This window comes from Prionailurus bengalensis, chromosome D1 (genome assembly GCF_016509475.1).
Source record: "Prionailurus bengalensis isolate Pbe53 chromosome D1, Fcat_Pben_1.1_paternal_pri, whole genome shotgun sequence".
Lineage (NCBI taxonomy): Eukaryota > Metazoa > Chordata > Mammalia > Carnivora > Felidae > Prionailurus > Prionailurus bengalensis.
Window position 1 is genome coordinate 90,134,467 of NC_057346.1, and position 26,826 is coordinate 90,161,292.

Below are 26,826 nucleotides of genomic sequence, written 5' to 3' on the forward strand. Positions count from 1 at the left end.
ATAACTGGTGTGTTCAAACTGCCCCCCGTTGTGGGACTTCAGGTGATTTGCAGCTCTTCATTATTCTATGGTTAATGCCGCAGTGAAAATCTCTACACACAAATCTTTGCATGCATGTCTGAGCTGCACTTTCAACTTGAAAAGACAAATACAGGGTCAAGGGGTATAAATGTTTTCAGATTCCATACATACTGCCAGATTACCTCCGGAAGGCTGTGCCCATTTTCAGTCTTTTTATTGGCAATTCTCTTGAAGGGCTGCCATCTTGTTCCGCCAGCCTCCAGGTCTGTGAAGGCATTTCCCATGGGGTATTCTTTAGATATGTCAGTGTAATAGGATCCATCTCAGGATATCTGTCAACAGCCTCCCTTGGCCCATCTCAAACCATCTGTCAATGGCAACTCTAATATATTTTGGGAAGATGCTATGCAGTTGCCAAAAACAAATTTGCAATTGAATCAGGTTTTCCAATCGGCTGAGTTGCAGCGTTGAACTGTGTTAATGACATGTGACAATCTTAGTATAATATCCAGAGACTCCATGTAGGGACATGTCCTTGTAAATTTAAGAGCAGCTGCACGAGGGAGAATGTGGATTACCTTTCACATGAATTCCGTAGGGCTCTCACCATCCCAACCATGTTGTAAACTTGGCAGCAAGAATCGACTGCCCAGCTTTAGCTCCGGGCGAGACTGGGGAGAAAAATGCCACTTTGATGCAGGGCTGCGTTACTTAGAGAGTGCTGAAGTCTGACTGTCACACATGCAATTGGTAGCTTGTAGTGGGTAAATATTCCATGCCACCAAAGGATCTCTGACCAAGACAAATAAGTGTGACAACTTATGTGCTCCCAAGAAATGGTAAGGATCGACTTCCCGACGCTGTATAAAAATGTTCTGTACATTGGAAGGCACTGTCCACATACGGTTTTATTCCAGTTGTCATTGTATTGTTATGAGCTCTGAACTGACTCTGAGATCTGGATATTAAAAACATCTAGGAACTATCTATTTTATTTTGGATGCACAACATTGTAAGTGCCAGTAGTTGCCTGGTGTCACCCCCCTCCAGCCCCTCCCTGGCTCCTCGACCTCTAGAATCATGGAGCCCAAATTAGACTTTAGCCTTCAAGGGGTTGGTGGATACGTTAAGCATTCAAATGGCTAGAGTTGTCTCTGTGCTCAAATGGATGAAATAGTCACGGGTTCTCTTTTTTCTGTTACCACTGGCCAACTGAGTCACTTTCTGAAGTGTCACAGACAGCACAAAGTCCCCGGATATCCAGGCTGTTCCTTAGCTCACTGGGCCATATGGTCCCCTTGGCATCTAGTGTGAATGAAACAAACCACCAAAGCCAGAACCAATAGAAACCACGAGCAACATATAACAAACAGAGCCCAGAGCCCATCACCTTGCCAATGAGGCGGACTGGAAAGGCAGGCCTGACCTGAAAGGCTTCTCACTATAAATAGCTTTAATAAGAATAGGTTGTATCTAGCCACCCTCAGACAATCTCAAAGCATCTTTAGTGCTTCTCCTGTATGTGTCCTGTTGGAGACAACAATGGCCTGAATTCTTTTTGTCATCATAAGGCAGCCGAAACTCAACCAGATGGCATTCTCCTGGAATGGAGACCACAATGTGGCCTATGTCATCTGCGTGTGTTCTATTGGTCTATTCCCATCCTGAATGTTTGGAGAGAATTTAGGGATTAGAAGACCTAAGATATATTAGGCCTCTTTACCTATGTTTTTTCCTGTAGTTGTCCCCAGAGTTCTACAAATGAGGACTTTTTATCTCTTTCACAGAAGAGGAACCTGAGGCTCAGAGACGTTAAGCATCTCACCCAAGGTTACACAGGAAGGAAATGGCAAAGCCAGGATACCGAATCACCAACTGCCTGACTTCAATGTCTTTCTTCTCTCCATTGCAGCATAGTGGAGTCTTGGGTGGGGAGATTCCTTCTGGATTGGCTTCTGAAAGGATCTTGTGCCTACAGATCCAGTCTTCTGTCTATCTCTGCCTCAGTTGCTGTTGAGCTGTTGGGGGAAGTGAATGGACACACGATGTATCACAGAGAGATCTAATTGGAATGAGAACTCAAGAGATTTTCTCACTTTAATGAAGAATTGCTATTTTAAGATGGGATATATTGCTTATGAATTTGTGAAAGTTTTTTGTGTTAATTTTTCTGTCCAAATGAACCCCTACTATCCTATATCAAAATAAATAATTTGCATATCATTTGCTGGGTTTTTGTTTAGTCTTAGGAGACTTGAGCATTTATGTTACACGTAGAACTTGGAATTGCCTTTCATTTTTCTTCCACCCTGAATCAGTGTGGAATTCAGGGTCAGTATAGACAACTCAAGAATGTATGATTATGGCAGGAACAGACGGCCCAGCCCGGATCCCATTTCCCCGTCCTCTCTACCTCTAGCTGGACCCATGGGACTAGATATCGCCAAGAGACTGTGAGGTCACGGCCAGTCCAAGGTAGTTAAGCAGCATGCGTGCTCCTTCAAACTCCCTCTCTCCTCTTCCACCTGGATGCAGAGAACTTTGAGGCTCTTTGATGCAGACAACTAGGGCACTGATTCTCAAACTTGAATATGCATCAGAATCAATTGGAAGGCTATTAAAGCACAGATTGCTGGGTCTCACCCTGGAGTTCTTATTCCACAAATCTGGTTGAGATCTGAGAATTTGCAAGTTGTATAAGTTCCCAAATGCTGTTGCTGCTGGTCTGAGGACCACACATTGAAACAATGGCCCTCTGGCAATGCCCTAGTGAAAATACTGATTGCACTTTGTACTCCTCTGGGGGAATCTTAAACTTACTGGTGCCCAAGCTGCTGCTCAAAGCAGTGAAATAGGAATCTCCGGGGGTGGGGCCCACCTATCAGTATTGTCAAAGCTCTTCGGGTAACGACAAACTGCACTTAAAGTCGAAAACCATAACCTTGAAGTGGTTAGCCTTCAAGGAAAGCCTTAAGACTGAAGGAACTTGGGGCGACTGGATGGCTCAGTCAAGCGTCTGACTCTTGATTTCGGCTCAGATCATGATCTTACAGTTTGTAGGATGGAGCCCCTGTGCCGGGCTCTGCACTGACGGCTCCGAGCCTGCTTGGGATTCTCTCTCTCTGTCTCTCTCTGCCCTTTCCCCCCCCCCCCCCACTCTCTCTCTCTCTCAAAAAACCACAAATGTTAAAAAATAAAAAAATTTTTAAAAGTACACTTGTGTGAGGCTGTTGGAATTCTAGAGATGATTTGTTATCATAGCCAGCATTATCCTAATATGATAACGGTAACTATTAAGAACAAGCTTTCAGAAATTCTCTTTTTACCTCCTGCTTTGTTCTGCTCTGAGGGAGTATGGGTCAGATTAGTTCCAAGACATGTATTGGCTCACATTCTCCAAAGGTGGACATTTCCACAGAAATAAGGTTATAGCACATGTAATAGAGGAATAGGTTTTTTTCTTTGCCTTCCTTGTGGCCAGAATGGCAGGGCAACCCTAGATGCCCCTCTCCCCATCCCTTCACTTCCTCTTTCCTTGGACACGTTCATCTTCTCATCAGAAGCATGTTCAGAGCTCTCGGCTTGGCCAAGGTTGGACCCAAGATGGAGTGTCTTACGCTGATTGCATGTCTGCAAACCTAAACATAACTAGGTTTTCAGGCTTAGTTCTCCCAGAAAAGGAAAGGTCTAGGTCAATGGACTGGTTATATCTGAGAATTGGAACTGAACAATAAAGAGAAAGAACATGAGCTCCAACCTTACTTACTTGAATTTCCATTAAGGTTTTGGATCAAAGCTCTCTCTAAAAATAATTTACTTACTGCTCCCCTGGGGCACTGTGGAGAAACGGGGTCGGAAGGCCAAGGTGGGATTCAGGTGATTCTGGGTCCCCTGCCAAATGTCTTCATACGCCATCTCTTAGCTAAAAAGATGGTGTAATTGAGATAACATAAGCATTTAAAAGGCATGGTGACCAAAAAAAGACATGCTAGAGTTTTATTGAGGATTTCAACCCATGTCTGTTCACTTTAAGGGAAGCCCACCAATAACCTGATGAATAAACTGGACAGATTTCCGCCCCCTCCCCCCAAAATAACAGTTTTAGATGGAAGGAAATAGGAAGGCTAATGCCTCTAAAAGCATATATTGCAGATTTTGCTTTCTCATGATAAATGTAAAGGGACAAATAGCCTCAGGCGAGGACTGCTTTCCTGGCTGAAGCAGCTCTTAATCTCGGAGCTTCCTTCAACTATCCCTACAGGGAAACAGGCAACTCTTTCAGTTGCAAGACACAAAATGCAACCCGAGACAGTGTAAGCCCGAAGGAAATGGTATTGAATCACGTAGCCAAGTGTCCGGAAACAGGACTTGCTCAGACATAGGCTGATTCAGGGGCTCAGGTACTGTTCTCAAGAGTCAGCGTCTCTCTCTCTCTTCCTGACTTGATCATATTCAAAGACCACAGCTCCCCGATTATCTGTAATGGTTACCAGGTCTCCAACTTCACACCTCATTCAAGTTCAGCAAGAATTGAGCGAGAATCTCCTTCCTAGAATTCCCACCGAAAGTCTTACTGCCTCTCTAAATGGCTCTAATTAAGTCACATGGTTATCAGTGAACCAATCATTGGCGGCCAAGAGAATGCAATGCAGTGATTGGCTGATCCTAAATCACATGCTCTGCTCCTGAGCCAAGGGCCTAAGCCTTCTAAAATCACATGACTGAGAAGGGGCGTGGAGCTGTGAAAAGAAGCAGGAAGGCGTTCTGGGCAGCCAAAGCGTGGTAGTACCCCTACGTTCCAGAGTCAGCCTCTGAAAATTCTTCAACTGGTTTCCCCCGCCAGAGGCGGTTCAGCAGGCACCTCTGATTTCCCACATAGATTTTCCAGCAAGTGGCTATAAAGGGGAAAGACGGCAGCAAGCATAAACCTGTAAAGGGACCGCAGCTCAGGGGCAAAGGTCTTCTGAGAAGGGAAGAAAGCAACCACGGGAATGGGGGCTGTGTTACCCCGCCCGGTCATTGTCATTTCCCCAGGCAGAGCAGCCCGCCAATTCCGGAACTCAGGAACTGAATACCCAGTGCTGGGGAAAACTTACTTTCGGATGGAGACGCATGAAGCAGAAGCTTCCTCTCCTGTTTGCCCCGGGCCGCTTCCGTCCGGCCGCTTCCGTCCGTCCGCTGTCCTGACGCACACATAGATCCTTTTATGATGCTCCATGGAAACCAGAGATGGAATGAATCAAAAGTGGTCAGAGGAACCATTGTTCTCCCCTGTAAAATAACCGAACCCTTGTTAATTTGTTGCCAGTCTCAGTGTCTCCCAGAAAGATCCCCATTGGATGGTGGCTGTAAACAGGAAACTTGAAACCCTCAGTCATCCTTTGTATTAGTTAGTGTTCGTGGACAGCTGCAGGGGATCACCGTCCCAGAGCTCGGGCCGGGGTTGAATCCTTGTCGGGAGAAGACCAGTATGTATTTTAGACGGGACACCCAGAGGAGAAACTGCATCTCCAGCAGGAAAGCCGAGGCGCAGAGATGAGGAAAAAAAGCATTTCTTAAGTAGATGACAGATTTGAGAGGAAGGTAAAATAACTCTTGGTTTTACCTGATGTACAATCAGCACGCCCCCACACTGTGGCCGGAGGAGAAGATAAAAATCCCTTAATTTCCTGTCGTCCAGCTGAAGACAGACTCCTGCTCCTGAGGAAATGGAGCTTTGGGGCGATGGAGGTAAATTGCAAGGCAGAGTATGCTTCAGAACTACTCCCGGCGGTGGTTCCTGCCCGTGCCCAAGGGAACCCTTATTACAAAGACGCTCCCTGTGAAGGTGAAGAGCTGGGACTCTGGTGCCAGACTGTCTGGGCTGGAGTCCCAGCTCTGGCACTCACCAGCTGTGCGACTGCGCAGAAGTCACTGAACCTTTCTCTGCGTCAGCTTCCTCATCTATAGCACCGGAGTAATAATAACACCCACCTCGATGGGTTGTTAGGAACATCAAGTAAGTTACTATATGCAAAGCGCTTCCACGTGTAAGCTGTAATTATCATTACTAACTACAGAGTTAAACAGAGCAACACAATAGAACATATTGCATTACCTTATATTTTCTGTGTTTATTTGTCCAGGGGTGCAGGGTAGCCTCCATGTGGCCACTGAGGCTGAACCCAACACCAGGGGTCAAATGTGTATTTCCTTAGGGGTCTGGCACCTGCGCACTAGGTGAGGTGCCTGGAGACGTCGCCCTCCTTCTCTATGCCTGGATCTCTATGCCTCTTCCTAGGATGATTAGCAACTGAATTGTCTCTGAAACTCTACCCACAGGGATATGGTCTCAACCTTTACCCTCCAGAAAGTCTTCACGGCTAAACACTGTGGTCAAATATCCCTAGAGTTCTCCAGATCTGGTACTTTTCCGTGTAGATCTCCAAATCTGGGTTATTTGGGGTCCTTTAGAATGTAAACTCTGTGAGGTTGTGGAGCATGTGTCCGTGGGTCACTGTCTCCCTGTCTAGAACCAGGTGGGGCACTGGATTTGTTTGGCTATTTATTTATCTGTTTATTTATTTATTTGAATAATGGATCAGTGGATGAAGTCAGCCTCAGCTTTCACTGCGCGTGGAACATCAGCCTCACGGTCCAGGTTGGATTTTGCCCAGTTCCATTTTCTCAACAGTGACTGGTGTGAGGTACTCAGACCTACTGGTGCTTTCTGAAGGCTTTTTTGGTTTGCACTCTGTTGCTCCTGGTGGCTAGCTACCCCTCACCCCCTCACATGCTCAGAAAAACAAATTAAAGTGGAGTCTAAATCCACTCCAGAGAAAAACAAAAATAGTTTTCTTCAAATTAAAAAAAAAAAAATCAAGCAGTCTTGTCTATGAAACAGGCGCTTTACCAAATGAGATATTTCTCATCGGAAGAACCGCATGGATTACTGAACGCATCCAATGAAAACCTAGGTGTTGTCTTCCAGATCGATTCTGGGGCCTCTGCAACTCTGATTGCCTTGAGCTGTTTACAGCTTTGTAAGTTGTAGCTTACCCATAGCAATACAAAGACTTCTTTTCTGTTGACGTGTATGAGTTTACTTTTGCTGTTTAACAAACTACCACAAGTTGAACAGCTTCCTGTAAGATTCATGTTTCATCTTGGGTTTTCTGTGGGTCAGGAGCCCAGGCACAGTTTAGCTGGGGCTTCTGCCCAGGGTTTCTGCAGACTGACATCAAGGTGTTGGCCTGGTCTTATCTGTGGTTCAGGTTTCTTGTCCAAGATCACTGGTGGTTGGCAGAATTCATCGTGCAGTTATGGGAGCCTGCTTTCTTGCTGGCTGTCACTTCCCAGGTTCTAGAGGCCCCTTGCCATTCCCTACCTTGTGGCCTTCTCCACAACTCGCGGTTTGCTTCTCAAAGGCCAGCAGAATCTCTCATACTTCAACTCTCCTCCTTCAAGAAGGGTCCAGTAGTCTCTAAGAGTTCGATTAATTAGGTCAGCCTCACTCAGGGATAATCTGTTTTTTTGATTAATTCAAAGTCTCAAAGATCTAATTACATCTGCAAAATCCCTTCACCCTTGTTACCTGCTGTAACCTAATCAGGGGGAGAAATCCATCAAAGCCACAGTCCCGCCCATCCTCACGGGGAGGGGATTGTACAGGATATGTGCACCAGGGAGCAGGCGTCTCAGGATTCTGCCTACCACAACACGCAATTGAATTTTGAAAACTGTCCCTACCACCCTCCCTCCAGCCAGTTTTGCATCTACTAAGCACATTTGTATCAGCCTGTGTAAGTACCTGCTTTTTGAAACCTCCTTTCAACCTGTTTTATCATCTTACTGGTACCTGAATGAATGAATGAATGAATGAAGTGAAATCTTTGACGTGTTCATTTTATATCGCTATGAATTATGATTTTGCCTTTAAAATTATTATTCTTTAACATCACTTTAATATCAATGGTTATTTCTAATTTCCCTTAAAAACAATGGATGCATTGCTTACTTTTACATGCATAATTAACGGGGCTCTTTCCCTTTTCCAGAAATTACCCCAAAGAAGTATTCAAATTGTGCCTCTTGAGACCTAATACTATTTGCTGCTTTGAAAGGATGATGTTTCTAGCTTTTTCTGATCTCATTTTAAGTGGCTTAAATTTTAAGTGGCCAGGGCCCCCAGTAACACCAATACCATTGCCTTGGCATTAAAGAGGGACAGGTAACAGCCCTACCTCACAACAGCTAGATTAACTTCCTTATTACAAATAAAAAATATCAAAGGACCCTGCTGATATTGTCTCCTGGAATCTTGGGATTTTGCTACTGGGATGGGCAGAGGGTTTCTCCATTCGATGTTCAAAATAATGTATTTTTCCCATTACTAGCAATACTTTTGTGGGGGGAAGAGCCAGTGAAATTAGATATCACCTACATGTGCTTAGCATTGTGACTGATGCATAGCAGGTGTTCAGTAAATGGTAGCCTTCTGCTTCCTTTTTTAAAAAAAAATTTTAAATGTTTTTATTTATTTTTGAAGGCGCGTGAGAGAGAACATGAGTGGGGGAGGAGCAGAGAGAGGGAGACACAGAATTCGAAGCAGGCTCCAGGCTCTAAGCTGTCAGCACAGAGCCTGATGCGGGGCTTGAACCCACAAACTGTGAGATCATGACCTGAGCCAAAGTTGGTGGCTCAACTGACTGAGCCACCCAGGCGCCCCTGCTTCCTTCTAACATACCGTGAAAGTTAAAGAGAGGAAAGACAGCAGTGGCTCCCGGGTTCCCCGCCTATACCCTGGCATCAAACCCCTTGAAGGTAGGGCAAGCCTTTCACAAGTATGACTTGTAGCCCGGTCGTGCTTGTTTTCCTAAGCAAAGCAAAATCTTGCTTCTGCCAGAGAAGCAAACGAAAGCTTAATACCAGCTAAATAATACATAATAGTGGTATCATTATCCTGTCTTCTCCCAGTCTGCTAAGTTTGTAGCACGTAAACACTTATTGGATGAACAAAATCAAACTCCGTGAACTGTTGTAAAGTGGAAGGAATGATTCTGATTAGTCTGGCAGAGTCCAAGGCCACAGGAATTGTATTCTGCTTCCCCTTCTCCAGTCCAGAGCCAGGCTGACCCTGTGGACAATCATTACAAAACATTTTCCTGTCTAAGTTTGAAAGGCAGCCATCCAGCCTTTACGACCATTCCCCTCCCCTCCCCCTGCCCCGCCCACCCCCATGCTACCTCCCTCTGTCTTCCAAAGCAAAGCAAATGCTCTACAGTCAAAGCTCTTGCCTTCAAAGCCATTAACAAATATTCAGCATGTTCCAGCAAGGTGTGTCCCGAAGAGACAGAAAACCCACATGACCGCCTCTATCCATTTTTCATGAGTGCATGGTAAGGTTGAACCAACAAGCTAGTTCAGAAAAAGCATTAAAGATGGGGCTTTAAGAGGGGGGAGGAGGTGTAGTTTGCAATGTTAAACTTGAAAAGGCATTTAAGTGTGAGCAATGCAGATCTTTGAAATTGCTTCTGAATCTACTGTTACAGGTTACATTGTCAGCTAGCTGTATTGATTATTTTTATGTAATTTATTTGTTAAAATTTCTGCTAATGGACACTTCTGAATCATCTTCTGCATTTAATGTACCTAGTACCCATTGATCAGGCCACTGGCTTATTGGTTATCTACTTGGCTGCCAAGCGATTCTCTCTGATTGCTTTTCTCATTACACATTTTCATTCCAGGAGCAGACTTCTATTGTGTCCCATTACGCTAATGGAAATTATTGATATGGAAATTACCAGGCACTGAGCTTAAAAGTTTTGATACACAACCACATTGCATTTCTTCAAGTTGTAGAACTGTTCTTGTATAATTAGCGGTAAATATTGACGTGTTAGTGAAATTAGCTAATTAATTTCATTCAAAGCAAAAGAATAAGAAATATGGCTAGAAAGGAAACACCCAGTATTTTGCATAGCTGTGTATACTTTGGTAAAAATAGATGTAGTGAGTTTGGCTTTGTGTTTGACACCCTGTGTTAAAAATTCTTTAGCATCCCTAGTTAAATACCAGAGTGTTTTAGATGACAGTTGCTGTAAACATACCCATGTTACAGATGGAAAAGTAAGCCCGGGGTAGCTAATATCTGCCTTACGTTCCCCAGTATGGTAGCCACTAGCCACATGTAGCTGTTGAACACTTGAAATGTGGCTAGTCTGAACTGAGATATACTGTAATTATAAAATGTACACCAAATTTTGGAGACTTAGTATGAAAAAAAGTAAAATATGTCATTAATATTTTGTTGATTACATATTGAAATGATAGTATTTTGTAGTTGGCAATTATAAAGTATATCATTTAAATTAATTTTATTTCTTTTTTTTTCCTTTTTTTTTAAGTGTGGCTGCTAGAAAAATTTTAATTACATCTGTGGCTCACATTATATTTCCATTGGACAGCATTGGTCTCGCCCAGGTCCTAAGTGGGTAGCATCTAGCAGTGTGCAGTCTAATATGTTGGCAAATAGCCACGCGAGACAATGACACCCAAATGTAAATTACTTGAAATTAAGTATAATTTAAAATTCAGTTTCTCGGTTGTACCAGTCACATGTCAAATGCTATTGCCAAGTATGGCTAGTGGGACAACACAGGTAGAAACAACTTAAATCACCCCAGAAAGTTCTATTAGAAATGCTGGTGTAGCACATCCCTAAGCAAGCAGTGCCTCTTTGCTAAGCCATTGTCCATTGAGACCGTGATGATGTGCAGTGAGAATAAATGTGTCATATGAAAGATAAAACTGTGCAAATAGTGATAGCATGTGGTTGGCAGTAAGGATTAGTAAATAAGGTATTCATCCTTGGAAATGGTAACCTTTAAGTGCTGCTCAGGATGTAGCTTCAGACATGATTTTTACCCATTGGGGTGATCACCGACATTTGATGGACAGAAAAGATGTAAATCAGGTGGAAAACACTGGAAACACTCAGGATGCTTTAATAAGTTTTAGTGCACAAGAACTTCCATGGCAGCTCTAAGCCTGTCTTTATTAGGGGTCTGGTATCTGATGTCCAAAGAAGTTAGACCGCTAGCATCTGTGGCCTAGCAACCAGACAGCACCAGTGTTTGCTCCCCTGGGCCTGCTGCCCCGAGGTGAAAAGGGTAATGAGAACTGTGTGTTTCAGGGTTCATGGGCTGCAGAATGGGGGAGTCACAGACTTCCCTTAAGGGGAAATGTCTATGAAGTAAAGAGTTAAAATTATTGTTCTTTTTAAAAAATTTTTTCTTAATGTTTATTTATTTTTGAGACAGAGAGAGAGAGAGAGAGAGAGAGAGAGAGAGAGAGAGAGCATGAGCAGGGGAAGGGCAGAGAGAGATGGAGACACAGAATCTGAAGCAGGATCCAGGCTCCGAGCTGTCAGCACAGAGCCCGACACGGGGCTTGAACTGACAAACCACGAGATCATGACATGAGCCAAAGTCAGACCGACTGAGCCACCCAGGCGCCCAAAGAATTAAAATTATTCCTAAATCAACACCCTTGGAATCACAAGCCAGATTTAATTTCTTCAGTCTCTCTTTGCTTTTGGCCATGACCTCTTTTCCCTAGAGCCGTAGAAGGCCCAGGTGTAGCCAGAAAAATATGGAAGAGGGAGTATAGAAGTAATCGAATGAGAGATTTTCTTTGGCACATACTCTTTTCCACGATGGTGGGGAATATGCATCTAAACACGTTTATTTCATTGTCTGTAGGATGAAACTTGTCTGTAGTTTTGTTGCCTTTCTTCCGTTTGTCCAGAAGTGAAGATAATCAGGCGAACTAGCCCATATGAGTACTTGTGTGTCATTATTGTCCCCGGTTTCCAGAGGAGGAAACTGAGTCTCTGAGTGGTTAGTTCCAAGGTCACTACCTGGTCAGTAGCTAAACTGGGATTTAAGTCCAGGTCTCCCCTGAAGCCATGCTTTTACATGCAAAAAGCCATGGCATTTACATGCAAATACCTGTCTGGGCACCTGAGGCAGAGCACAGTGGCATTCCCTGCCACCAGCATTAGTGTGGGTATAAATGAGTTAATACTGTATATTGCTTCTGAGGTGTTGGATTTAGCCTGTGAGAGTCTCCATGGCCTGGAGTACAGAGGCTAAGAATCTTTGTCACTGATAAATGATCTGCAGGCTCTTAATCCTGATTCCACATTACTCATTTGTAAAGCTGCTGGCATATTTGCACTGAGCAGATTGCTCTCTCTGCCAGGCTTAGCTTCACATGGCAGTTTGGGATTTTTTTTTTTTCTTAAAGATTTTATAAAGCTGAGTATAAAATGGGAATGTTTTCATAAACGCTTAAGCATCTTTAGTGAAGCTAATTTATAGAATGTAAATGTTCCTCTCCGGCAATTTAAACCCAAATTCCTCAGCAGTGGGAGGTTGGGGCCGAGAAACAGGAAACTGCTCTGTTTCATTGTTCATGCTCAACAATAAAAAATTAAATGGCCTAAAAAGTGCAAGCCAGAGAGATTTTTTTTTTTAGACATTCCTCTGAATGTGAGCACTGGCGATGAACACAAAAATTGGGTGCTTCTCTTTCTTCCCATGGGGCCTGGAAGCCGCGCCTTGTACCTCTGGGTGACTCAGCCACATGTCACCGTGCTAGGCACATACCCAGCGCCATCTTAAATGAAGTCACCTTTGCCAGCAGCTTACCTCACAGCCCTTCCCTTGGGAGCACACCTTGGGAGTGGTGTGACCGGGTGGCCCAGAGCCTGGATCGTACAATGGCAAGAGGCCTTTCTGTGCAATCTGCTCGAGAGCTTAGCACTCAGCCAAAGTCTGCAGTGAGGCTTCCCTGGTAAGATTTTTTGGAGATACTTTCGGCTTCTGTTTTATATCCCCATTTTGGTTTTAACGTCTGTTTTTGTTTCCAAATTATGAGATGGCATGAAGTCTGCCTTCTCTCTTCTTATATGGAACCAGGCGCTATATAAATAAGTAGATATTTAATACATCCAAAGGGGAAGTGTCTTTTTTGTTTTGTTTTTTGTTTTTTGGTTTTTTTTTTACTTCTTATCTGTGGCTTTAGGGCTTCAGTCTCCTCTTTTGTCTTTTACCCCCCAATCCAAACCACATGAAACATGCTAAATTCTCCCTGAGTGTGATGACTTTTTTTTGTTTAATTGTGCACAGCTGGCACCACCCTAGCCATCAGATAAAGACATTTGTGGACCCTGTATAATAGCAGAACGAACACAAAAATGAACATTTAATAAGTGCTTTTGCTGTTTCAAGTCCCTTATAATAGATATTTCATCTCATTTCACTCTTACAACAATCCCGAGACAAACATCATCATTCCTATTTTGCAGATGGGAAAACCAAGGCTCAGAAAGATTCCGTAACTTGTCCAAGGCCACGTGTGGAAATGCCACGGCGGGGGGGGGCACCCTGGCCTGGGTCGTGTGGATCTCACGTGCCTCGCTGAGCGGCAGCGCTGCTCAGGTTGACCTCCAGGCTCACAGAGACAAGAAGACAAGATAAATTCAGGTACGTCACATTACATGACATAGCCGTGTATCTGAGAATCATTGTATTAATCCAGAATATGATAGACTCCGCTGCAGCAGCAAATCCCAAAGCATCAATGTCTTAGTATAGTAAACGTTCCTTTCTTGCTCATGCAAAACCCACCGCGGAAGCCCAAGCTGGATGGAGACACGGCGTGTGTGTAGATGCTTGTTGGGAGTCCCAGCTGAGTCCAGCCTCTGAGTCATCCCATCCCAGGCACCAGGCATGTGAGGGAAGAAGCCTCTAGATGATTCCTGCTCTTAGCATTGCAGGTCACCTCCAGCTAGTTATGTCTTCCTGGGTAAGGCCCCAGGCACCAGGTAGCAAGACAGGTGCTGTGTCCTGTATGAAGTTCTGGCCTCAGAATGTACGAGCCTTTTAAAGCGTTTGTTTCGAGGACCGCTGTTTACGCAGCAATGGATAAACCTCACCGTACAGGCTGGGTTTGCACGTGCTGGAGACTGTACCTCTGGTTCACTCAGCGGATATTTGCTGAGCATATTTTAGGAGCCACACTATAGGAGACACTATTCTGGGCACACATCAGTGAACAACACAGATAATGAATCCTGTCCTCATAGGGCGTATATTTGACAGGGAGAATAGTTGCTGTCTTTTCAAAAAAAAAAATTATATATAATATATATATATATATATGTTTAAGTATGTTTCTCTAGGTATAAAAGTAATATTCGCTTATTGTATAAAATTTGAGAAATATAAAAAATGTTCAGAGATGCAAAAAAAATGCCATAGGAAATAATAATCATCATGCAGAATTACTGCACACTCTGTATTATCTTACTCTTTCTCCAAACTGGAGTCACAGTATATAGTCAGTTTTATATCCTACTCCCCCCCCCCCCCCCCCCGTTTAGACAGTACCGCGAACTGTCATGGTCCATTCAGGCTGCTATAACAAAATACCTGAGAATGGTAACTTCAACAGAACAGAAACAACAGAAATTTATTTCTCAAAGCTCTGGAGGCTGGCAAATCTAAGATCAGTTTGCCTGAAGACTCAGGATCTGGTGAACACCCAGTTCCTGATTCATAGATGGCAACGCTTTGCTGTGTCCTCACACGGTGGAAGGGGTGAGGGAGCCCTCTCGGGTTTCACTTATAAGGGCAAGAATCCCTTCCATGAGGACTCTGCCCTCATGACCCGACCACCTCCCATAGCCCCCACCTCCTAATACCATCACCTTGGGGGTAGGATTTCCACATATGGATTTGGGTGGGGGATATAAACATTCAGCCCAGAGCACCAACTTTGCTCCATTTCACCAAAATATGATTTTTAACCATATTTTACAAGCCGCGTATATTTCTAGCCAGTAGCAAATACCAATTATTTAACTATTCTGCAACTATTCTATATTTTAGTTGATTTCAATTTTTCGCTGTGTTAAGCAATGGCTTGAAAAACAACCCTGAACGTGAATCTTTGGCAGCATCTTGATTAGTTGCTTAGAAGGTAATCAAAGAAGTGGGATTACTGGTTCAAAGGGTATGTGAATGTTCAGCTTCTTAATAAATATTGCCAGGTTGCTTTCCAGAAGGTTAGCACCAATTTACATTCTCACCTGTATTTTATGGGATGCCGCTTTCATACCGGCGCCAGTACTCAGTGTTAGAGTGTTTCTAATCTTTGCCAATTTGTTACATTTAAGAATGGTATTTCATTTTGGGACTGGTTCACTGCCCAGGTTGTGCACTAATATGGGCTTTGCCTAAACCTGAGTTTTAATCCCAGCTCTGGCGCCTTGTAACAAGATAGGTACCCCTTGTAAGACTCGGTTTTCTTTCTGTCAAATGGTGCTATTTATTCTGACTCTTTGGGACACTGGGTGGATTAAATATGTTCAGGTTTATAAAGGGTTTAACACCGTGCCTGTCGCAGAACAGCTAAATGGTAGCTATTAGTATGGGTGTGACAATTCAGCAATTACCAACACGTGAAGAGTTCCAGCCTTTTTTCCTTTCTCCAAGCCTTGGAGAGGATTCTGATTTTGCTTCATTGTATTTCTCTCCCTTCCTTCTCTTCTGAAGAGCGGGGCTGCCATTCTTTTGGGCTTTTGTGAATTAGAGTTGGGAAGAATGAGCGAGGAGAACGACAAAGACACACTGGCCAGGGACAGACCACTCAAACCCCAGTGGCTAACAACACATGGGGCTGCCATTGTCTACAAGCAGACTGACAGTGGCTGGGCTCAGCTGGGTAGTTCTGCTTCAGGCTGTGGGCTCCCTGGGCATGGTTCCAGGGTTTATGCTTGATCTGGGGCCCATATTGAATGAGCAGAAAATACCCAGGACGATGCTGTCATGGTAGATCACTGGAGCAAAAGGGGTCAAACCAACACCCACAAGCACACTTAAGGCCCCTGTTCCTTTTGCATCTGCTAATATTCCATTGGCTAAAGCAAGTTATATGGCCAGTTGGCCATCAGTGGGCGTGGGAAGTCTCCTTGTCCCACAGTGGGGGAGGGAAGGGAGTGAATAGGTGTTGAATGAATGATCCTAATTACTGTTTATGGAAAATTTCAGGAAGAGGGTGCTAGGTAGTGTGCAGTGTATAAAACGGGGAGGAAAGAAACGAGATTATGAGACACGTTGGGTATATGTGAGATGTTACAAATCAGAATCTTTTTAATTTCTGGAAGCCTCTGGTTAAAAACTTGTTAATTAGTTTTGTCTGTTTGGCCTGGGCTTCACCAAATGATACTTCCCTTTAGGACTGACCTTAGGTGTGATGGCTTTCATAGCGTCACATAACAGGAAACAATTACCATGTTTTCTACCGCTGCAACCTGCAAGCTTCTTTCTCTTTGGGTATTGTAGAACTTTCAAGCATTTCCTACTTCTTTTTCTTCCAATAGTAGAAAAATATGGGTAGTGGCTTCCTAATCGTGGCTTACCAAGTCCCCACGAGAAATGGGTCACACGTCCCATCGCCATCTCATTTAAAGGAGGACAGACAGCATGCTTGAGAACCCTTGTTGGACAGGAGGGCCCAGGGGCAGAGAATGAGAGCAGCCTGCTGCGTCTCAGGCATGACTCAGAAGCTCCAAATTCACTTACAGAACCTTCCAGTGAAATCAAATTGAGAGTGAGCGCAGGGCGTGACCCGGAGGAGATAAAGCAGGAAGAGATCTAATGAGAGGAACCATGTCATTTCAGTGGTCTTTATCATCTGTGCAGAAAGCTTCCCCTCAGCTCCTTGGAGATCATTTACCTGGAACCTGACAGGAGCCTAATATCTCTGATCTCCAGGTTTGCTTAGCTCTGCAGATGGCTGGCACATCACATATAAAACATTACCCCGCATTCCTGCTGGTATGAGGGGCTTGTTCATAAATTCATCCCCAATTGTAATTCTCATTCGCTTTATGGGTAGACCAGCTGAACATGGACATAACAGCTCTGCTTAGGTCTCTAAATGTCATCTGTCTTTAATGTTATCCAACACATTTTTGTTTTGTTCCTTTCATAGAAAGCAATACTCTTGACCTCTTAAAAAAAAATCCAAGCCAAGAAGAATCATAGACTGTGTCAAGAATTGCACTAAACAGGTCCACAGCCTCCCTAGAGCTGTGGTGTGAATCATCAGTGGCCTCGAAACCCATTAGGATTTCATTGGAATAATGGGCAACACGTGCACCTTTATATACACAGTACATTTGAGTGTTTGGGGGAAGGGACTGGTCTGTAATTCTGTGTCAAGTCATTAGGAGACATTTTTTTCAGAGTTTTTAAAGTCTACAGCCAGATTGGCTATCTTTCTCTATTTCCATACGAAGAAGGGAGTGTATAAACATAAAATCTTCTCTACTCTTGTTTCTCCCTCACTCCCACCCCACCTGCAAAGCGTTGCTCTTTTTTTTTCTTTTCTGGAGTCTCATTATCAGCAATTTTTTCCTATGGCTAAAAGTTTAGACTCAGAAGTTGGATAACACAGGTTTGAATTTCAGCCATTTCTGCGACATTTAATAAGATACTTTACCTTTCCATGTCTGTTTCTTCTTCTGAAAATAATAGGACCTGCCTATTGAATGTAAGGTACCTGGTATATGGAAAGCCTCTTCACGTGGCCCACATGGGATTTGGGCTGTGGCCACAGGGGCAGATTTCCCCCCGCCCCAACCCTGGCCGGGTCCCACCTCAAACATCCACTGAGTGTCTCAGCTTTTCTACCTCAGGGTCTTTTCCAAAGTGGGGCAACCTGGAAATGCAGAGATTTAATTCTCAACCAATGGGAGACAGGAATCTGTGGGTAAATGTCTCATTCCCCGATTCAGAGGGATAATTTGAGGTGTGGTCTATGCGGATCCCAGAGGGTCACAGTTAGGATGAGCCTCAGTTGCCCACATTTACCAGCTCAAGAAATGCACCTTTTCATTGACTTCTCTCTAGCTGTTGCCATTACATTCCCTCCCTCACTTCTGCTTCCTGGGATCACTTCCCAGTAAACTTTCTGCACCCAAGTCCTTGTCTCAAGCTCTGCTCTGGGGAATCCCAACTCATAAAACTCCTAATAAATATTTGCTGTTATTATTCTCATGGAAAAACTTTTCCAGTCCCAGGGAGACTAATGTTGGAACCAAAATTCAAGATGCATGTTGAGACTTTCTTTCTCATTTGTTATGTTACTTAAATAGAAAAATACTCAAATTTATAAACATTGCCTCATTTTGTACATGTTTGGTAAATCCTGTAAAATCAGACCATCCCCCCAATACTGGAAACTCATGGAAACTATGCTTCTCTTCCTTTCCTGGCACTTCTCACTCTTGCTTTGGGGAGGAGTTGGGCAGCTGGGGTGATGTGGGAGGCACTCAGGGGACTCGGTGCTATTTGCCAACTAGTCCAGAGGTGTTTTGTTCTGACAGATGGCTGTCTGTATTGATGTGTGCTACCTGAATGTCAGTCCTGGTCGTCAAGATTGGCATTAAGTTCTCTAAACTCTTTCACCCGATTCCCTTTTGATTGCAACTACTGGCATTGGCAGGGCAAGTGAGGATGAAGATTCTAGCCAGTGACCATAGAACATCTTTCCCCCTCAGTGCAAAGCCAACTGGCCCATACCAGTATCAACTTTGACTTCATTGGCACCATGCTGTGACATTTGAGCCAACTGGCCTACGTGGACAGCTTCTAGCTTTACCACCTTCTGATCTTTCCCCCTTGGAAATTTTCATCGCAATTACTCTGGAGTTTTGCTGTGATCAGGCTTACAATTATATGGCAGGGAGCTGGACATTGTGGGGTGGGTTGGCACACCTCTTAGGATGGGCTAGCTTGGGCAAATGTCCTCCTTGCAATGCTCTTTTAAATTCAATCCCTCCCTGGCTTGGCCACAAAGGCACAAGCATTGCCAAGGTGACTTTATTATGTGTATCCTGGAGTATATTCCCTTTTGAGTATGTGGCTCCATTTCCTGGAATTATTATTTCTGGTAAGATTGGGGTTGATTTCTGGCTACCTAGTATTTTTCCAGCTGAAACATTTTATTCTTCACTTTGCCATTTCACGAAGCTTTGTGAAAACACCCATTTTCCTCTTGGAAGGTCGTTTTCGAGGGTGTTACTGATTTTCAGCTTCTCTTCTCCCAGGCCATGGTGAGATACAGAACCAGAGACGAGTTGCAGCTCTGATGCTTATTGACTATAGGACTTTGGGCTTAAAACTGGATTTTTGTGAGCTTTTGTTTCCTTAACTGCAAAGTGGGAATAAAGATGGGACAGAAGTGATCGTGCAAATCGAAGTATGAAACAATCTAAGATACTCTCCTTTTTTTTTTTTTTTAATTTTTTTTTTCAACGTTTATTTATTTTTGGGACAGAGAGAGACAGAGCATGAACGGGGGAGGGGCAGAGAGAGAGGGAGACACAGAATCGGAAACAGGCTCCAGGCTCCGAGCCATCAGCCCAGAGCCCGACGCGGGGCTCGAACTCACGGACCGCGAGATCGTGACCTGGCTGAAGTCGGGACGCTTAACCGACTGCGCCACCCAGGCGCCCCGATATTCTCCTTTTTATGTTTATTTATTTATTTTGAGAGAGAGAGAGAGATAGGAAGAGAGAGAGAGAGAGAGAGAGAGAGAGAATCCCAAGCAGGCTCTGCGTTGCCAATGCAGAGCACAATGGGGGCTCAGTCTCACCAACCGTGAGATCATGAACTGAGGCTAAACCAAGACTTGGATGCTTAACTGACTGAGTCACTCAGGTTCCCTAAGGTATTCTTTTATTTGGCAAATATGGAAGGAACTCTCACCATGTCAGCCCTAGTTCTCACCTTAGGAAGCTACGGTTTAGTGGGGGAAAGAACCCATAGGCGATCTTAATGGGCAATTATGATCAAACTCATAAATCCTACAGACAGAGATAAATGCAGGGTGTTACTAGAGCACATGGGGAGGAAGCTTAACTCAGTCTTGAGGGCTCATGGAGGGCTTCTTGGAAAAAAAAACAGAAAGATTAGGAGTTATTAATAGTAATATTTAGTTCTAATTAGTAGGGTGCTTACTAAAAGCTGAATAGTATGCTAAGTGCTACTTCATTTAGATATCATAATTGTGCCTACTTAACCTCCATTTTATGGTTGAAGAAACCAGCTCAGAAAAGTTAAAGAAATTGCTCAAGGACACAGAGCTAAGTGGCATGGTCAGACTTTGAACTCAAGTTTGATTCCAGAACCCTTGTTGTTTTTATTTTAATTCAAGAACCCTTGCTTTTAACAAAACAGATTATGCAAATCTGTTCCTGCCATGTCCCTGCTTAAAATTGACCATTTGTGACTTCTTAATGCTCACAGGATAATGACTAAACTCCTTACAATAACCAAAAGTCTCCTGCCTACTCATCTGGTCTCACCTTTCACCCTTCTCTCTGCCCCTGGCCCCCATGACCGTCAGCCTCAGCAGCAGCTCATTAAGAATATACTTAGCTAAGTCTGGACTTGTCTTGTGGGCAATGGAGGCCACGGAGGTTTCCAGGAGATTGAGAAGGAGCAAGACACGATCTGAAAAGTTTAGTTAGGAGAGAGTTGAAGCCACCCAGGCAGAGACACATGGGGGTCTCAGGTAAGGAAGGGGCAGGAGGGAAGGAGAAGGGGTGAATTGCATTCAATAGACATTCAGTGGGTAGAATATACAAATCATGGTAACTGATCATGTTGGGGAGTGAAGGAATGCAAGGGGTCCGTGTTGATTTCTGGCTTGAACAATGGGGTAGAAAGCACTAGCTACATTGAAGGAGGTATGGTACTGCCTGACAGAAGCCAACAAAACCTGCAATTCTACTGTGTTTTCATTATACGTATGCTGAAGGGTTCTGGAAATTGTAAAAAAATTTCCCTTCCTGGTGCTTTTTGTTCTCTCCCTTCCACACTGGGTGTGAGAATTCACTGAAGAATGCAAAAAAAAAAAAAAAAAAAAAAAAAGAAAAGAAAAGAAAAAGAAAAAAGAAACCCCAAAAAAACCATTTTCTCTGCACAACCCCCCCCCCCCCAAACCAAGTTGAACTACAAACCCACACAGCAGCAGCCCCCGATCAGGCAGTCAGACAGCTCTCGGAATTAAGCTTTTAAACATTAAAGTCAATCAAGCCCAAAGAATCTAGCGTGAAATGAAGAGGTGTTTCAAAGAAGTAGGCTGAGGTACTCTGAGCAAAACAACTTAAATTATTAAAACAGAGTTTTCACAGTGTGGGAAAATGTTCCAATAATGTCCGATTAAAAACGTAAATCTATTTACCTTCCAGATGGTTTTTTTTTTGTGAGTACTCTAATTAAAATCTACTGTTTACCTGTTTGTGAAGAAAAGTCAGTTACCTGGGGAAGGTAATCAAACCTAGGGATGCTGGAATCATTTTCTTGGCATTTGTCACTGAGTGAATATCTCCTGTGACTTTTGCCTTGTTAGTTAATTACTTTATAAATTTCCCGACTGACAATGGAAATCTTATTCAGTGTTGGGTTCTTTTCAGAATTCAAGTGTCAAATGTTCATGTTATTTCAAAAGATGGTTTCTCTCTTCTCTATTCATTTCTTCTCCTCCCTTCTTGGCCCTGTGGTACATTTGTCCTACTGATATTATGACATTATGATATTAAAATCGCTTTTATATCAATTAACTTGGATGTCTAGAATATAAGGTCAACAGGCTCTGGAGGCAGAATCATGCAGTTGGAGAAATAGGAAAGAAAAAAGTTCTTCCTAAGTGAGTGATCTTCAAGTGGATTTATATTCAACTGTGGCACAAGGAACAGCGGTAGATCATGTGTTTATTTACCAAATAAACTATTGTCTACATCAGCGCTGTTCAAAAGAAGTATGTTGTGAGCCTCAAATCCAAGCCACATATGAAATTAACATTTTTCCAGCAACCACATTAAGAAAGCATAAAGAGGGGCACCTGGATGGTTCAGTCGTTAAGCCTACGACTTCAGCTCAGGTCATGAACTCATGGTTCGTGAGTTCGAGCCCTGAATCAGGCTCTGTGCTGACAGCTCAGAGCCTGGAGCCTGCGTTGGATTCTGTGTCTCCCCCTCTCTCTGCCCCTCCCCTGCTCATGCTCTGTCTCTCTCTTTCTCTCTCAAAAATAAACGTTAAAAAGATTTAAAAAAAAAAAGCAGAAAGAAACCAGTGGAGTTAGTTAACTTTAATATTATTTTATTTGCTTCTATATATCTAAATATTATATTTCAACATACGATCAACATAAATCTTACTGAGATCATTGGCATTCTTTTTGTCCTATCTTTGATCTAGTTTGCGTTTTGTACCTGGGGAGATCATAACTCAGAATAGCCTCATTCAAGTTGGCAGTGCAGCTACACATAGCCAAATGTAGCTGATGGCTACCACACTGGACGCTGTAAATGTATATAATTCTATGAGAATTTTTCCCCTCAAATTAATATGCCAAGAGTGGGCTTACGCTTTTTTAAAGTTTTTTTATTTCAAGAGAGAGAGAGAGAGAGAGAGCGCGAGCAGGGGAGGGGCAGAGGGGAAGGGAGAGAGAATCCTAAGCAGACTTCTCGCTGTGAGCATGATAGGCTTACACGTTTAATGAACCCACTTTTTCTCCCTTTCCCACAGAGAAAGAAAAAAAAAATGTTGCCTGCTAGGAAAACTGGCAACATGGCTCTGATGATAAATTGAAGGTTAAATTTGTTTTCCTATAATTGTTTCTTGGTTCCAGGACTGGTCACGAGTGAAAAATCACCCTTTTAAGGGTGTAGACAACTTCATTCAAGGGGCAGTAAAACTGAGGCATTAAAATAACAAGCTGCATGTTTTTTTTTTTTTTTTAACGAGGGGTAAAAATTTCATCCTTTTTTCAGATGGTGCAACATTTTCATTAGGAAATGTCAATAGATGTCTCTTCTGTAAGCTAGGGACTATATTAAACATGAATTACAAGAATTCTGTTGGTTCCCAGCAGGATTTTTCTGTAGATTAGCCTGGTAACTTAAAAAAAAAAAAAGTGTGTACATTTGGCAGCTCGGGGATGATTTAATTTCTAGCTGGGAGACCTCTCCTGCTCAGCATTGTTTTGAGGGGTGGTGGTGGGAACTACAATAATTAGATGCATCCAGAAAAGTTTTCTAGGAGCTGAATTGTATTACATAAGAAATCAAGTTCTGTTGGATGTGCTGAGTGCCTTTACCTAGTGAGCGCAGTATCTTTCAAGCTGCAAACGCATTCTGGGTTTTATGAATTGGGGATTTTTTGTTTTAGAAGGCAGTAAGGTTTGGTGTGGTGTTGTAGAAATTCTTTGGAACCAAAAGGATCTGACTTTGAACCTCAGTTTTCCCTGGGTTATTTTGAGCCACTCTCTTAAATTCTCTGGGACTCAGATTCCCTATCTGTGAAAAGAGGATTACAATCTCTAACTCCTTAGGGCGCCAGGGTGGCTCAGTCAGTTGAGTGCCTGACTTGGGCCCAGGTCATGATCTCGCGGTTTGTGAGTTCGAGCCCTGTGTCGAGCCCTGTGCTGACAGCTCAGAGATTCTGTGTCTTCCTCTCTCTCTCTGCTCCTCCCCTCCTCACACTCTGTCTCTCTGTCTCTCTCAAAGATCAATAAACGTTAAAAGAAATTAAAAAATCTTACTCAGAGATTATTGTGAAGATAAATGTGATCATAAATGTACAATGTCTGAAGCAGACACTTGATCAGTGATGATTCTCTCACACTGCCTTCCTCAAGGGACCAGGTAAGATTCAATGATGTTAAGTGTTCACTGACTCAGTGTTTATGGTGGTCAAGCTGTCAGCCAGAGCTGGGGTCTAATCTGAAGGCTGGACTAGGGCAAGATCTGTTTCTATGCGCACTTATATGATTGTTGGCAGGATTTAGTTGTTTGTCGACTGTTAGATTCAGGGCCTTAGTTCCTCACTGGCTGTTGCCTGGACATTTTTACAGTTCCTTGACGCTTGAGCCTTTCGATAAAGCAGTTCACAAAATGGCAGCTGGCAAGCAAGAGAGAGAGACAGAGAGACAGAAGGTGGGGTGGAGGATGGGACGCCAAGTGTTCTTGTAACCTAATTTTGGAAGTAACATCCCATACATGTGGCAGTGTTCTGTTTGTTAGAATTGAGTCACCAGTCCAGCAGCACCCAAAGGAGGGGATGACACAGAGTGTGAATATGAGGAAGTGGCATCACTGGGGGCCATCTGGGAGGTTGTCTGCCACGAATTCCTAAAGCTTTAACCTTCACGTTTCCTGGTATTACTTCCCCCTCACATGTAGGTCCTAAGTCAGAAGAGATGAAGAAATCAGAGCTCTGAGTCAGGAGCTCTGGTAAGTGCGTCCCATAACCCTTGTGACACCAGACGTTATGCTGTGCGCTCATTGGTCGGTTTGATGTGTGTCCAACTCCCCACGTAGACTATGGACTCCATGAGGACTCCATGGTTTTGCCCACTGCAGCAATCCAGAGCTTAGAGCAGTGTTTGGCACAGAGATGATTCTCAGCAAACGTTTGTCAGATAACTAAGGGAATGTGTGGGGGTCCTTTCGCTTTATGCAACAATTCTAGGAGGTTGGGTGCAACTATTATGCCCATTTCACAGGAAACTGAGGCTCAGATAAAGTGACTTTCTCAGCCTCCTGGTAGGACTAAGAGCTCAAGTGTATCGAGCCACCTCAAGCCTATTCCCTCGGTCATTTGACTCTGTGGCCTTCTCCTGATTATATGTCAGGGGTAGTGTGTGTGTGTGTGTGTGTGTGTGTGTGTGTGTGTGTGTGTGCGTGCGTGCGTGTGGTGTTTTTCAGGAAGGAAATAGTGGCTTTTTTCCACCAGATAGTCTCTCAATAGGCAGTTTCCACCACCCACTACAGTCTGAAGTGGAACAAGCCTTCTTCCTTGGCTGTATCCTCAAGTGAATTTCTGTGTTCTTCACATACAAGAGAGAGGAATGGAAATCACACGAAACAAAGGAACACTGCAGACCAGGGGATATGGAGCCCCTGAAAAACCATGAGCCACAGAGGTGACTCTGGAAGTAAAGCTTCTCATGCTACTTCTCCGCCTGAGAAGCTCCTTCTCTGCTGCGTACTCCTTGTTTGCAGTAAACTTTTTGTTTGTTTTTTAATTTTTTTTAATGTTTATTTATTTTTGAGAGAGAGACAGAGCGTGAGCAGGGAAGGGACAGAGAGAGAGGGAGACACAGAATCCAAAGCAGGATCCAGGCTCTGAGCTGTCAGCACAGAGCCTGACGCAGGGCTCGAACTTCTAAGCTGTGAGATCATGACCTGAGCCGAAGTCGGCCGCCCAACCGACTGATCTGCCCAGGTGCCCCTGCAGTAAACTTCTTGTAAATAAAGTTTTTCCTTAGTCCTTCTAGTTCTTCCTCTTCAACCCTCTTGATGGTTTCAACTCTTCTTCAAGTTTGAAAGAGTCTTCTTGAAATTTGACAGGCCCGAATCTTAGATGCTTTGGAAGAAAGGTAGTGATGATGACAATAATAGAAAAACCAATTATGATAACAACCAAACTTATGTTTATTGAATGTTTAGCTACGTACTAGGCAACATTCTAAGTGTTTCCCATGTATTACTTCATTTAAAGCATCCTTTAGAACCGTGAAGTCAATCCTACACGTTACCTATTATTACACAGTGAATTACTCTGAAAGTTAGTAGCTTAAAACAGCAATACACATTTATGATCTCTGATGGCTTCTGCGGATCAGGAATTTGGGAGTGGCTGGGTAGCTCCAGCTCAGGATTTCTCACGAAGACTGCTTTCATCTGAAGGCTTGACTGGGGCTCAAGGTTCCACTTCCAAGGTGGTTCAGTCCAATGACTGGCAAGTTGGCAGGAAGCTCAGACCGTCCCCATGTGGCCCTATCCACAGGGCTGCTTAAGTGTGGTGGCTGGTTTCCCCCAGAGCATGGGATCTAAGACACAAGGAAGAAACTGCTATGACCCAAGTGACCCAGCCTTGGAGGTTCCCCAGCGACCCCTCTACAGTATCCATTGGTCATAAAGGCCATTCTGTGGGGGAGGAGACTGTACAAGTGCATGGATACCAGAAGGCAAGGATCTTTGAGAGCCATCTTGGAGACTGGCCGCCACACCAGCTACCTTGTAATGTGACCCACAACCACAACCGCAGCTACCTTTTCTTAAGCAATTACTATATGCAAGGTACCATGCCAAAGAATTTACATATACTGTCTCATTTCATCTTGAAGGCAGCCCTAAGTTCCAAGTGCTCATATGATGCCTGTTTTACCCACAAGGAAATGGAGACTCAGAGAGGTTAATAACCTGCCCAAGGTCACAGAGCTAGTGTGAACAAGTGGGAGGAGCATGGGAGCACATCCCAAACACCTGAGCTCAAGCCCAGCAGTGCTGTTTCACCTGTAATGTTCTGGGAGCTGCTATGAGGAGTGATACAAAAATGTAGGGAGTGGTGGAGATTATACCGATGACCACAGAGGGACCAAGTCCCTTCACTTCTTTGTCAGCAATGGGAACCCATGTCAGAAGCACAAATACAAGGACAGAGTGTATCACTTGGCAAATAAGAGAAAAATGCAATCTGGTTTTGATTTTTATTAAACCAAGGTAAGAAAAAGACTTGCAACTCAGAAGACAGCCTTCTCTGAGACCTGAACAATTAACATGAGAACCTATCGTGTTTTCCGGAAACAGAATGCCCTGTGTTTTTGATGGGATTTTAAGAACTGGGAAAGGGGAGAATAATGAAATATAAAGAATGGTTTCACAGCCTGTCCCAA

General features: G+C 43.7%; 1 long non-coding RNA gene across 1 annotated transcript; it reads right to left on the minus strand.

The window, feature by feature from the left end:
* Nucleotides 1–912: 912 nt before the first annotated feature.
* LOC122483706 lies at nucleotides 913–6,098 on the minus strand. The gene is made up of 3 exons (XR_006297453.1): nucleotides 5,118–6,098; nucleotides 3,843–3,943; nucleotides 913–2,039 (listed from the first exon to the last, which is right to left on the minus strand). It is a non-coding gene; the product is annotated as an uncharacterized LOC122483706 (long non-coding RNA).
* Nucleotides 6,099–26,826: the final 20,728 nt, after the last annotated feature.